Source organism: Glycine max, chromosome 18, assembly GCF_000004515.6.
Source record: "Glycine max cultivar Williams 82 chromosome 18, Glycine_max_v4.0, whole genome shotgun sequence".
Taxonomy (NCBI): Eukaryota; Viridiplantae; Streptophyta; class Magnoliopsida; order Fabales; family Fabaceae; genus Glycine; species Glycine max.
The window spans coordinates 38,606,044-38,621,667 of NC_038254.2; the positions used below are offsets into that span (position 1 = coordinate 38,606,044).

At 33.7% G+C, this 15,624-nt stretch overlaps 1 pseudogene; it reads right to left on the reverse strand.

The window, feature by feature from the left end:
- Nucleotides 1-1,431: 1,431 nt before the first annotated feature.
- On the reverse strand, nt 1,432-14,789 carry LOC102662309 (heterogeneous nuclear ribonucleoprotein 1-like; annotated as a pseudogene).
- Between the last annotated feature and the right edge of the window lie 835 nt (nt 14,790-15,624).

Consider the following 15,624-nt stretch of genomic DNA (forward strand, 5'->3'; position numbering starts at 1 on the left):
TTCAAAAAACAAAATAAAAATTCAACACAAACTTAGAGCATAATGTGACAATTACTATGACTAAACATGACTCTAAGACAACATGGATTAAGTGATTTACACTTAGATTTTTGTGTTTTTTTTTTCTAATCAATATTTTGGAACAAAATTTAGATCTAAAGGTTCAGCACAAGAATATTATGAATGAAAAATGATAGAACCTAAAATCAACACAAAAACAAGATTCAAGAGTAGATCTACAAAATTTGAACCATAGAAATGCAAGAACAAGTGTAGATCTAAGATTTAATCGATTTTTTTTTTTTTTGAATCTACTCTAAACAGCACCAAACCACAAGACAATGGAGGATATACATGGAGAATAAGATGAAGAACAAGGAATTAAAGAGAATTCACCGAACAAAAAGATAGAGGAAGCAAAAGAACATCACCTAGATGAAGATGCTCTTGATACCACATGATGCAAGCTCCATTGGAGCTTGTAGGCCTAGGATCTTCTTCATCAATGGATTCCTTTGCTTCTTGGAAGATAAATGGCAGCGGAATGGAGAAGGAAGAGAGAGAGGAGACGCCACTTCAAGGAGAAGATGAGTCTAGAAGAAGCTCACCACCATAGGAGGCCATGGATAAGAGCTTGGAGGAAGAAGGAGATGAATGAAGGGAGAGAGAGAGAAGAGCACGAAATTTTGTGCTCAAAAGGAGCTCTGAAATCTGAAGTTAATATTCAAATGATCAAAGTTGAAAAAAATACACACACATGACCTCTATTTATAGCCTAAGTGTCACACAAAATTGGAGGGAAATTCAAATTTCACTTGAATTTGAAATTGAATTTGTGGAGCCAAACTTTGGAGCCAAAATTTCACTAATTATGATTAGTGAATTTTAGTTATGGTTCAGCCCACTAATCCAAGATCAATTACAAGATTCTCCACTAAGTGTGCTTAGGTGTCATGAGGCATGAAAAGCATGAAGGACATGCACAAAGTGTGACTATATGATGTGGCAATGGGGTGTAGTAAGCAAATGCTCACCTCCCCCTCTAAAATTTAATTGGATTGGGCTTCTACCAATTCAATTAAATTTATTTCCAACCACACACATCAAATATCCACTTAGTGCATGTGAAATTACAAAACTACCCCTAATACAAAAACTAATCTAGGTGCCCAAAAATACAAGGGCTGAAAAATCCTATATTTCTAGGGTACCCTACCTACAATATGGAGCCCTATATACAAGGACCAAATATAATGACATCCTAGTCTAATATGTACAAAGATAATTGGACCCAACCTTGGCCCATGGGCTCAGAAATCTACCCTAAGGTTCATGAGAACCCTAGGGCCTTCTTCAGCAGCTCTAGCCCAATCTTCTTGGAGCCTCTTGCTCATGGTTCTAGTGATTGGTCCCTTCCTAGGGAGGATTGCATCATGTTGTAGTGTTGCTTGTGATTGAAAACTGAAACAGAGGCAAAGCAGAGAGTAATTTTAGTTGCTAGTGTTAAAGAATACTTATTACAAAGATTCCAATTGCTTTTAATTTTTTTCATTTTTGGGGTACTATTAGTAGTAGTGTAGTACTCATTGATGGAATCTCCAATGTGAACTATGGGGTTCTACAACTCTGAAGACCCATCAACTAGAATGGTGGTGCAATGAGAATAGTGGAATAGTAAAGGTAGAAGAGTGAAGAAGAAAATGGGAAAGGACATTATCATTAATATGTTTTTTTCTCATAAGGAAAATTTGGTAGAGAAATGGTTATGGAAGCTTATTAGCTTTTTATGTTATATATCTCTCTAATGGTCCAGTTTTCTGTCTCTCTCCCTTGGGAAATTAAGGAATAGAAAAAGAAAAAGTAAAATGGATGTATGAAAATATTTTGGGTCGTGAAAGCATGCTAGAATGATAGTAGGGAGGCAAACTTTTAAATTTTCAGAAGGAAAAATAGGGAAACCAAACTCAAACTCTATTCAAGACTTGAGGAGGGAAATGAAAAGCAGAATAAGAGATATTTGTGATTATAGCAGGAGTTATAGTTAGATAGGAAAAGATATATAGAAAAAAAAATAAGTGTTATTGAAATCTACAATATAAATTTGTCAAGTAACATAAATTAAATTCAGTATTTTTAAATAAAGTTTTAGATTTGAGTTTTTGTTAAAGGCATAAACATGTTTGAAAAGAAGACTCTTATGAAAATAGTTTATCAAGTTTTTTGATAAAAATTATTTAATTGACAAAGCAAATAAATACTTCTAATAATATAATGAAAAGAATATATAAAAGTCTTTGATAAATCATTATTCTTATCAGAAATGTTTGGGTTTGGTTGGTGAAGAATTTGAATAGGCGTTTGATATTATTTTATAAACTAGAAGGATGTTTTTTTCTCTCTCAAAGACAGACGAATAATTTTTTGTTTAAGATTATAAGTAACTTTTCATCAAAAGTGATTTTATTTAATTTGAAAACATTATTATCATTATTTATGTGACACCCTCTACCCCGACATATATATAAATAAGCAAAATATATAAAAATAAAATATCGGTAACCAAATTCACACGGGTAAAAGGTTCATATTCACTTCACTATTATCAATTAAAACTTATTAAAACATATTCGGCTTAAAATAAGGCCATCAAAATTTACATAGATATTTTGTTAAAACAGTGAAATAAAATAAAATAAACTAACATAATGCAATTAATATAAAAACTTATGTCCCACTATGACATCCTATCAGAGCGTTGTGTCTCGACGTCCTTTAGCATAATGTTCCTTAAAGCAATTCACCTAGTCATCTGCTCCCCCGAACACAAAGTTCAAGATCATCATCATCACAAGATCCAAACACAAACAACACACGGGGAGTGAGTTATCACATTCCTAACTAATAGAGAAACAAGACAACTAGATATACATATCATATAAACCAAATAAAACTTACTTACACGTAATTCACGTAATTCCACCACTTTGTCATTCAAAGTTCACTTTTCATCCATCAATCACACTTTTCAATCATCAATCACATTACACAAGAATCACACGCTTTGATCAAGACATAATAACACATCAATTTCATAATAAACAATTAGCAAGCGCATGAGACAGTTATGCTAAGACTCAAGCCTATATGCAATGTGGTACCATATCAGTGAAAAACCACCCTGGGGCGCTTAGGAGTACATAACAAGACACACCACACAATGGGTTTGTCAGGTCACTCTCACTAAGTAAGATCATAAGGAGACCAGTCAGGGTCACGATGTTTTGCGAGAATGCTCCAACCATGTGGGATCAGCATAGGCTTAAAGGAGCACTCAAACCTGGTGACCCCCAAGGCCTACACTCCGAAGAGTCCGTCAGGGTCTCTCCCTCCTGATTCAGGTCCAACCCCTAAAATCATTTTAGCACACAGACACTGCTCATGAATTATACAATACCCATGACCTCACACTCGTGTGTTAAACACGTACAACATATTGCGCTACAATTTAACACTGGTTCCTAAATAGGAAACCTACATTTTCTCTTTAACATTGGTTCCTAAATAGGAAACCTACACTTTCTCTTTAACACTGTGCATTTACACTTTTCTCAAGATAACACTGGTCGGGTTATTGTACAATTCACAGCTTACAACACAAATAATGTCACATCAAGAGTTAATCACACACTTATTTACAACCAAAACTCATTCACAATTTCACATCTCATAATGTCACAATCCACCATCACATGTTTTCACGTATCTCACAATTCAACACATGTTCTACTTTACACTTTTACTCAATCTCAATAACAATATTATAATCTCAAGGCAACATATTATTCCACAATTCATCACATATTTCATTTATAAGCACTGCTCATGAATTATACAATACGCACGACCTCACACTTGAGTTTCAAACACGTTTAACACATTGCGCTACAATTTAACACTGGTTCCTGAATAGAAAACCTACACTTTCTCTTAAACACTACGCATTAACGCTTTTCTCAAGATAACACTGGTTGATTTATTGTATAATTCATAGCTCACAATATAATTATTGTTACATCAAGTGTCAAACATACACACTTATTCACGATTAAATATCATGCCCACAATTTAACATCTCATAATATCACATCAACCATTTCATTTTTACATGTATCTCGCAAATTGACACATTCAACTTTGTACTACTCAATCTTCATAATAATATTATAATACCATTATAATAACTTATTACACCTTATAACTCATTTACACATCACATAATAACAATATTTGCATGATACAAAACATATATATGTATATGTATATAGTAATTTAAACTACATTGTTTTTAATCAAAGAATTTCTATAACAATTAATTTAATATTACATCAAAAGAAATTACCACTAGGCATTAACCTTACAATTTTCTTTAATTTATTATTCTAGTATTACAATAATTATATACACATAACATGTTGATCATCATCGTAGAAAAATTAGAACAAGATAATAATTTGTATAAAATAAGTCATTGAATAATATTATTTAAAATACATTTTACGTTAATAAAAATAACTTAATTTTTTTTAAGGGATTCACACTCAATACAAGAACATATCAATTTCACAGCAATTTCTCATTGGGACATCAACTAATTCATCAAACATATATAATTCAATGTAATAATTATAAGGATAAAATGAAAATTGCAAAAACACCTCAAAACTTATTTCAATTGATATCTCTAAAGATCCCTACACATGTTCTCACTAATCCCCAATCGTGAAGTGTAACATCCCAATTTTTTCGTAAATAAATTTAAAAAGCTTTTTAGTAAAAAATAAATAAATAAATAAATATAGAGCAAATAATAGGCTGAGTACCCTAGGTATAAATAGTTATGTTAAGTCAGCTGCCTCCTTTTGGCCTCATTTTCGTTTTTCCCCTTCTCCTCTCAAAACCCTTTCTTTTTCCCACAGCCCACCAAACTAGTCTTAGAAAAACGACGATCTCGAACCCGTTCACCGTTGGATCGTCGTGAAATTTGAGTATCATGTTCGCAACACAATTCCGAGAATTCTCACCGTTGGGAATTTCGATATCATGTCTGAACTGAGAGAAACACCCTTCGCATTGTAGCCTTTTTCTTTCCCGTAGAAACCCAGAGCTGTCACGGTAAAACTATGATCCCGGTTTAGTTAACCGTTGGATTATTGTGAAATTTGTATATGTTGTTCGAAATTCAATTCCTCACGCTTCCACCGTTGGGATTTGCAAGATAATATTCGTGGAGGGAGAAAAAGGAATCGTATGAAGACAGTACAAGTGGAGGTTTCAATCCCTTCTACGTTTCTTTGACGTTTGGGAACTCTATCGGAGCAGTCGGAGGAGAAACTGGAGGAATCTTAGGGAACCGCTAGAGATGCTGCTATCGTTATCGGAAGACACGTGAGTCCGCTTAGAGGTAAGGGATGAGTTATTCACAATTGGGGATTAGTGAGAACATGTGTAGGGATCCTTAGAGGATTAAATTGGGGTTTTATTTTGGGATGTTTGTTAAATTACAATTTTTCCTTTATGATTATAAATAAAATATTGATGTCCCAATGAATATTGCTTGATAAATTGTGCTCTTGATATTTGTATGTTTCGACCTATGATTTTGATATAATTGTGTAATATTATTTGAGGGATTTTAGTCCTCATGTTGTGATGGTCTTTTATATAAATTGTTATATTGAGGATATGAAATGATGATTCAAATTGTGAGTATGTGATGAATTGTAGAATAACATGTTGCTTTGAGATTATAATATTGTTATTGAGATTGAGTATAAGTGTAAAGTTGAACATGTGTTAATTTGTGAGATACGTGTAAACATGTGATGGTGGATTTCCACACTATGAGAAGTGAAATTGTGAATGAGTTCTAGTTGTGGATAAGTGTGTAGTTAACACTTGATGTGAAATTACTTGTGTTGTAAGCTATGAATTATACAATAACCCGACCAGTGTTATCTTGAGAAAAGCGTTGATGCGCAGTGTTAAAGAGAAAATGTAGGTTTCCTATTTAGGAACCAGTGTTAAATCGTAGCGCAATTGTGTTGAACGTGTTTAAAACACGAGTGTAAGGTCGTGGGTATTGTATAATTCATGAGCAGTGTCTGCATGCAAAAATTATTTTAGGGGTTGGACCTGAATCAGGAGGGAGAGGTCCTGACGGACTCTTCGGAGTGTAGGCCTTGGGGGTCACCGGGTTTGAGTGCTCCTTTAAGCCTATGCTGATCTCATATGGTTGGAGCATTCTCGCAAAACATCGTGACCCTGACTGGTCTCCCTATGATCTTACTTAGTGAGAGTGACTTGACAAACCCATTGTGTGGTGTGTCTTGTTATGTACTCCTAAGCGCCCCAGGGTGGTTTTTCATTGACATGGTACCACATTGCATATAGGCTTGAGTCTTAGCATAACTGTCGCATACGCTTGCTAATTGTTTATTATGAAATTGATGTGTTATTATGTCTTGATCAGAGTGTGTGATTCCTGTGTATAATGATTGATGATTGAAAGGTGTGATTGATGAATGACAAAGTGATGAAATAATGTGAGATATGCTAAGTAAATTGTATTTGGCTACTATATGTTGTGTTGTTTCTCTCTAGTAGTTAGCAATGTGATAACTCACTCCCGGTTTGCTGTTTGTGTTTGGATCCTGTGATGATCTTGAACTTTGTGTTCGGGGGAGCAGATGAATAGGTGGATGACTATGAAGAACCTCATGCTAGAGGACACGAGAACACCACGCTCTAATAGGATGTGACATTAGGATATAGGTTCTATATTAATTGTATGAGACTTATATGACTTTCTTTGAGTCGAGATGACTTTATTATTTATTTGGACAAGTTTGAATATGATGTAGAAGAAAGTGAATGTGAGCCTTTTACCCATTTGAAAAGCTTGTATTTAAAAATGTTTTAAAAATACTTTTAATTAATATTTGAATTTTTATTCCTTTATTAAAAATTATTTGAGGGATAGAGGGTGTCACATTTAGTTCGTGAATAACTCATCTCTTACCTCTAAGCGGGCTCACTTGTCTTCAGCCAGTGATAGCCAAATCTCTAACGGTTCCCTGAGATTCCTCCAATTTTTTTTCTCTAATTGCTTTGATAGAGTTCCCAAACGTCAGAGAGACAGAGAAGGGATTGAAGCCTCCGCTTGTACTGTCTTGGTATGATTCCTTTTTTCTCTCTACGTGACTATTATCTCGCAAATTCCAATGGTTAAGTTGTGAAGAACTGAACCACGAACCACATATCAAACTTTCATGAAAATCCAACGGTTAACGAAACCGGGATCGTAGTTTTACTGAGACCGTTTTGGGTTTCTACGGAAAAGAAAAAGGCTACAATGCGAAAGGTATATCTATCATCTCAAACATGATATCGAAATTCCCAACGGTGCGAATGCTCGAAATTGGGTTGTGAACGTGGTGCCCAAATTTCATGACGATCCAACGGTGAATGAGTTCGAGATCGTTGTTTTTCTGAGACAAGTTTGGTAGGCTGCGGGAAAAAGAAAGAGTTTTAAGTGGAGAAAAGAGAAAAACGAAAATGAAGGAAAGAGGAGGAACCTGACTTAACATAGCTATTTATACCAAAGGTACTCAGCCTATTATTTGCTCTATATTTATTTATTTATTTACTTAAAAGCTTTTTAAATTTAATTACGAAAAATTGGGATGTTACAATTTACGATATGATGGAGCAGTTTTTTACCTGGATGTTCTTTACACAAAACTCCATCTCGAAATTTATATAAATATTTAATACATATAAATTAAATCAATATTTCATAATTTGATTTTATGTCTGAAAAATCTCATTAAGTGAAGAAAATATAAAAAAGCAGATGTAGCATGATGAGGACTCAGGAGAATTGGGGCCAACAGAAATACGATGATGAGGATTATTACTCTAAAAAACTTTTTTCTTGGGTGTTACAGTCTATCTCCAAATTCACTTGGTTGATAAAAATTGTAAAAGGGGATTTAGATAAGGAGCTCCATGTTGACAAAAATTGAGAAGTGTTTATCGCAAAATATTGTCCAACATACTTGAGAAAAAAATAATCAAGACGTACAAAAATACCTTTAGAGACGGAAAAATTAGTTAGAAACAGCTTCTAATTCCGTTTGTGGCTAGTCCATTTAATTTCCTTTCAATATATGTATTTAGACCAACAAAGGTTGGATTCAGCAAGAAGGGGTTAATCATTTACAATTTGATAAACCAAGGTTTGAATCTCGTTGGGAGGAACTGCCTTGCATTTAGTAACCGACTATGGCTTAAAAAGGATTTCCTCAGACCTGTAGGAAACAAAAACAAATATATGTATTTAGAGACGGAAATTTTCGTGACTGAAGAGCCCCTTTAAATTCCTAAATCATTTTCTGACGTATAGGCACACTAAGCCCTTTCTGAACAAACCCTTCGCTTTGCTATTTGCTTATCTGAGTGAGGTTAAACCCTGTAGAAGTAACTTCTACACCATTACATTTACAGTATCTTCTACACAATATGTATAGTCCCTAGCTGCCTTCCCTTTCTGAACAAACCCTTCGCTTTGCTATTTTCTTATCTGAGTGAGGTTAAACCCTGTAGAAGTAACTTCTACACCATTACATTTACAGTATCTTCTACACAATATGTATAGTCCCTAGCTGCCTTTTTTGTATAATAGTGTGAAACATGTGGAGAGCCTAGTAAACTCTTGTTTTGCACAAAAATGTTAGAATAAATGGTTATGGTGTCTCTTCCATGAGCACCAACCGTTAGAACTTAGATGGTGTAAAGGGGTTGTTGTCATGAAAAAACTCTATGGTTTTTCGAAAGATTAAAGGAAAAAAGTTTTATTGGATAAGGGATTAACATTTTAAAGTTGTACTAATTTATTTTTTTTTGCTTATCATTTTTTGGTATCAAATATTCATTAGTTTTATCAATGATTAATCTCTGTTAGATAATTTGTCTAACCACCTTCGGTAGAAGTGTGACTCTATACATGATATTAATTCTTGACTTGTGATGTTATCTTTTTAATCCTTTTTGGGTAGTTTCAATAGACACATTGCAATGCATAATTGTTGACATCACTTTCATGTATTCATAATTCTCTTTACCACCTTTTGTCTACTGCTGTGTAATCTTGCATAGTGCATTTGCTAGACAATTTTTTTTAGGGCAGAGGAGTGGTTTTAGTCTGAGAAGTGGTTGAATGGCTGATTACATACAAATTCAGCAAGGGATTTTCCTTTGAGGACTATGGAATATGAAGTGCTACTTTTATTACCATTCTTAATAATACATTCTTTAAGAATTGGAAGGATCAAGAGAAGCGAGAGAAGTGAGGAAATTGTTGCAGAACACATCACCATTGCAACGAGTAAAGTGAACCTTGGACTTGTGTGGAATGGTTGATGATCAACAGTGTCTTGATTTGTTAGACTCTCAAAATTTCTCTAGAATGTTATGAGATACTAATACAGTAATACTATAGCATTTAGCAGTGCACCATGGACAATTGCACAATGCCTAGTGTTTACTTTTGAAACCTTGAAATCACTGGTGTCTTCTCATAGCATTAGTATCTGCTAGTGAAGCTAAGAGAAAATGTGCAATTCATGTGGCTTTCTGTGTTGAATCTGGCTAAAAATTGAGTAAACACAACTCCATAACTCCTATAAGCTAAGGGACTATGTGACTATTGTAGGCCTTCGACATCCCCAGAGTGTTTGGATTGTTGGTGGAGGCTTGTTATCCTTCATTCAAGTGAAAGTAATTCATTCAATGTTTTGTTGCAATGTGCAATGCATGCAGAGAAATTTCAGGCTTTTTTTTTATTTCTGTACTTTGGGAAATCACAACTTATGATTGTGATTTGTGATGTTTCACTGACCTTCCTTACAGTGTTTTGTAGCACCGATCATCTCACTTGGGGTTTTGTGGGGACAGGAGTTAATTATTATAATAGAACACCAATTGATAAAAGTAATAAAATAATATTGAACACTGACCTCACACACATTATAGTAAAACACTTGCTGTCCCAGAGATGAAAATCTCCTATTACATAAATACAACTATACACTTGTTGTCCCAGAGAAAAAATGTCTCCTACAGAGAGTTTCTCTATCCACAAATCACAAATAACTTCACATTGCCTAATTACACAATATACTATCAGTTATATACTCATATATAACAGCTAGAAGTTATCTTCTACACATAACCACTATTATGCAATTTCCAACACAACTGTTTTCTAACGCAATTATTTGAGCTTGTAATACAAAATTAGTTTTTAAAACGGTCATTTTCTACTCAAGTTGTCCCTGACTCTCAGTTTCTATCATTTTAGATATTACTTTTAGAAATAATTTTCTTTTTTATGATTTTATACAACAATTGTGTGTGTGTGTGTGTGTATTACTTTGAGTATTGCACCAAATAGTCCAACCATAGTTGTTTTAATTCTAGGCATTACCAAACAATATTCATTTTTTGTCTTTAAAATTACAGTTTACTTCCATATAAACTAAAATAAAATGACTGGCTGTCAATTTTGAAGGATAAAAATGATATTTTTATAATTTTAAGAATTAAATTGACCAATGCTTGTAATTTTAGGGACTAATTTTGTGTGTGTGTATTATGCCCCGCATTTCAAAATAGATGTTTTTCATATTTATTGTGTTTATTGCTGACACTGCACTATTCTTCTAAAAATTATATGGCTAGTATAAGCTTCCTTGAGTTTTGTACTAGTTCTTTGTGTTCATATTCTCTCTGTTAGAATTTCCACATAACCAAACCTTTATTCACTTAGTTACTCAGTTTAGGTCTTGAGTTTGCCCTTTAGGTAGGGCATGATCCACACATTTTATGAGGAGTATGATTGGATCCAATTTTAATGTTTCTTGATTAAATATGTTATGCATTTTCAAAAGGATATGTTTACATAAATCAGGGTGGTAATCTACAAAATCTTCATGTGTTGATAGATTTATGGTGTTTTCTCCTTGTTCAATTATGATAATTTTCCCCCTTGTGTTCTAGAGTTTAAATATTTAAGTCAGCATTAATTAGTTTTCAAATTAGTCTGATCCTTCATTTGAATGCAACAATAAATTGTAGATTACAAGATAGTAACCACTTAGTAATCAAAGAGAAGGTTGGAGCAGAAGATGCATTAGCCAATGGTTTTCCCTTTTTAGAGCCAAGGTAAATTTATGGTTCACTAGGTTTTCTTTGATGTTAAATGTTCTCAATGTAAAACCTAGTTATATATAACCTAGGTGCCTTTTGCTTTTAGTTAATCAGTGTAGTAAATTTACTATTATGAATGTATGAATACAGGGTTTTGATGATGCCAAAGTAGAATCAAACAAGGTTGCTTCAACAAACATTCAAAGGTTAAACATTGCTTCAAGATTAATTCAAGGTCAAGTAAACAAGATCAAGCAGCAAAATATAAGGGCTCAAACAATCTCATTGGTTGATCAAGCTTTTTCCTCAAAACACATTGTTTCCAACATCCAAGGCTCTGGTAATCGATTATCAAACAGTGTAATCAATTACCAGAAGGCAATTTTGAAGCAAAGGGTTTAAAAAGGGTTTTGAATTTGAATTTTGAATCATGTAATCGATTACCAGATGTTTGTAATCGATTACCAGCAACGACACTTCAAAAAACACTTTGAAAAGACATGACCCTTCAAAATATAACTGTTTAATCAATTACCAGAAACCTGTAATCGATTACTAGTGAAGAATTTCAGAAAAAGCTTTTTGAAAAGACACACCTCTTTAAATCATTTTGAAGAGGCACAAAGGGCATATATATGTGTGTCTGACTTTGAAAAGCAAGAGAGAGATATTCTAAGAGAACTTAATTGTCAAATGCTCTCTCAATAACTCTTGGGCAAACACTTGCAAATCTATTGAGAATTCATCTAGTAACTTCAAATTATATTATCATCTCTAAAAAAGAGAAATTCCTCTAAAATCTTCAATTTGTATCATCCACTCTAAAGGAGAGAAATCTTTATGTTCATCTCAGAAAGTAAGTTGTAATTAAGAGACTGGTTGTCTCTTGGATTGTGAGAATTGTAATCAAGAGACGGGTTGTCTCTTGGAGAATCTTGAACACAAGGGTGAAGGATCCCAAGGTGTGTTCAAAGTTTGTAAAGGATTTACAGAGATAGTGAAAAATCTCAAATGGATTGCTTGAGGATTGGACGTAGGCACAGAAAGTGGCCGAACCAGTATAAATCGAGTTTGCATTTCTCTCTTCCCTTATCTTATTTATTTTATTGCAATCAATTTTTTCTTGCACGTTTAAAGAATTATTAAATTGATTGTTATTTCTTCTTCTTCTTCTTCTTCTTCTTCTGCATTCTGAGCCTATCTTTAAAAGGGGGTTAAAGTTTGTTAGTGGGAAAATTGTGAAACTTAATTCACCCCCCTCCCCCCCTCTCAAGTTATTGAAGTCACTTGTCTAATAACTTTGAAATATTATTTTAAATCATATACCTCATGAGATATTGGAAGTCTGGAATTTCATTTCTCTATTTCTTCTTCTAGACTGGACCCAGTTCAACTAACTTGAAGGCTGGCATGTAAGTATTTGATATAATGATTTTTAATTATTTTTTTTGTGGAAAAAAGGCTTGTCAGAACAATTCAATATGGGGAAGAATCTTCTTTTATCAAATAAATTAACTTTCCTTAAAGTTTTAAAATGAAACGAACATATAGACGTTCTTCAAGATTAAGCTTGTTTCTTGAATTTTTTTTTTCTTTTAAAGAAAACAAATTCTTCAAGATTATCTAAACTCAAAGGGCAGTATGAAGTTTTTTTAAGCCTTGGTGCTTGTAAGAATATTAATCAAATGCTTGAAAGTTTTGGTTTAGATGATTTTGCGAAAAAAATCTTAGGCTTTCTATTGCTTGCCTATATTGCTTGTGAAGTTAGTTGAAATGTGGCTATTAGCACTTCACCAAAAAAAAATGTGGCTATTAGCATATTTATTATCAGTCAAATTATTTAATTGTCAAAAAAGTGAACATGGTTTGTAACATTTAATATGGTATCTGCTGTCTTCTAGATTAATGAAGTAGCTACATTGTTGAAGAGAAGAGAAAGTTTGACAATATAAAGAGTCCAAAGTTGGACAATATTAGTGTCAACTGTTGATCAAAGTCATGCAATGTTTATACTCTAGTGACCGAGTTATGTAGATTTGCTTGCATTAGCAAGAGTATTTTCTAAAATCTTGTGATACAATGAACCAAGCTTTGCAAGCGATGGATATCTTTTTCTAATGTGAAAACTAAAGAACAAGTTCTCCATTAAATACTCAGTACTTGGAGCATACTAGGTATTATTTAGGGAACATGTCAAATTAATGATTAGTTATTTGGTTTTTGGTATTTGTTACTTCATAAGGAAGCGCTAGGGCTGACTAGACTATCGGCAACATTGTTCAATCCCCCATTTCCCCCAAACACTCTGAGAAGCTGAGTTCATAAGAGAACCATTTTTCCCATTGCCCCTGTTATTGCCAATAGGAGTGGTGTATCTGTTAGAGTTGCCATTGTTGAAAGGACTCATCCGACCGTATCAAAGACTTCCACCATAACCGAAAGTCACTCAATAGCTTGGGTTCAATCCTAAATCCAAATTCACTCCTATTCCATAATCACTGGAGCCAAATCGGGTAAACCCACTTCTAGCACTAGTAAGTGGACTACACCTTCCATCCATCCTGACTCCATAACCTCTAATTGGATTCATATTGAAACCATAAGCATAACTATTTAGGAAGCTACTAGTCCTATTCAAACCATAGTTATATCCTATCAATGGGCTTCGGGTAGGTCTAGGGGAAAGCTCTTTAGGAACTGCCCTCTTGACCTCAACCATCTTCGTATTAAGTTCATGAAATGTCTTATAAAGAACTATGTCCACAACTTCTTCTGAATCATAAGTGATGAAGCCAAAACCTCTTGGCCTCTGGGTATTGTGGTCATACATTACAACAACATCAGTAATTGTAAAAAATTGATCAAAGTACTTCTTTAAATCAGTCTCTGTGACTATTGATGGTAAGCCTCCAACAAAAATCTTTTTGGTGCATCCAGGACTAGGACATCCATGAATGCTACCAGTCTGTCTGTTTATAGTTTGCTTATCATCCCTAGGAACAACTTTGTTAGCTTCAACCTGCAAATTCACAACACAACACACACAGATCAAATCTGCAAGTCATTTTCAGCTTGTTGTCCTATAAACAAAAAGATTTCAAGCGTAATCCAATGCAACCATAAAAACCAAGCACCAATTAGGCTAAATGGAGCCAAAATAAGCATGATTCATATCACACCAACATAGTAGAAAATTATAAAAGTAGGGACACAATGATCTTTATCAGAAACTGAAATTTAGCTAGGTCCCATCACTACCCATCCAAATAACATGTATATTCATAATGTTAGATTTTCATAGTAGGAAATTTGAGCAAAGATTTGAGAGGCAGAAAAATATAGACGACATGAAAGCAATTGTATTCACTATTATGCATTTGTTTGCTGTTATGACATTGCGTTTATGGCTGATTGAGTTTTTAGTTATGAAATATTCACCGTAGAAACACACTTATAAGTACTCTCCTATTGCAGATCAAAATTTCTTTAGTGCTACTTTCAAACAAGTATATGAAACCCATTGCAACTGAACTTGGAATATGGTGTGGACTTGAGAAGAAACCAAACTGAGAGTTTTTTATCCTACAAGGAGTTCGTTTTTCTTTTCATTTTCATCAGGTAATTTTAATGCTCTTGTTTATGAAATTACTCTTCCACATTTTGGATAAACACAAAATGCTTGTATTTTGCATAAAAAAAGTAGAGTAGCTGAAGTGTAACAAAGTTTACGAATCTGGTTGCATCCCTTTGTAGGTTGATACACCTATTTTGTCTTTAAAACATGAGTAACCTCTTCTATATACTATCATTAATGCGGATTATTTTAATTTCATTTTTTATACTATAGCTCAAATGATATACATTAATGGTACAAACCAACAAATTTTACCATGTTAGAGGTGTTAAGATTTGCAATGCAATCTGGACAGCAACCAAACATATGAGAGAATTAAGAACATTTGCCTACAAAGCAACAAAAGTAAAAACCTAAATTTGGGCTATCAAATTTGGGCTGGTCCAATATACAACTATCAATATATAGAGTTGTCAAAGACATGTATATGCTCTGGATAATTCTCGGGAAAATTGTTAACCTAATGCCAAATGCACCCCCAACAAGTATTAAATATAAATTTATCTTATAGCAAAAGATACAAAATACACATCTAAAAATAATTCATAAATATATACCACACGGGCTTTCGTGCTCATAGTATCCAACCCGAGAAGCAATTGAGGAACTAAGAATGGACAAGTGTAGCTACAACAAATAAGATTGAAAGAATTTTCTCCTTTTAAGAAGACAACAAAAAAATGTGGATTATTCATCTAGTCTTGAAGCCAAAAGCTTCAATG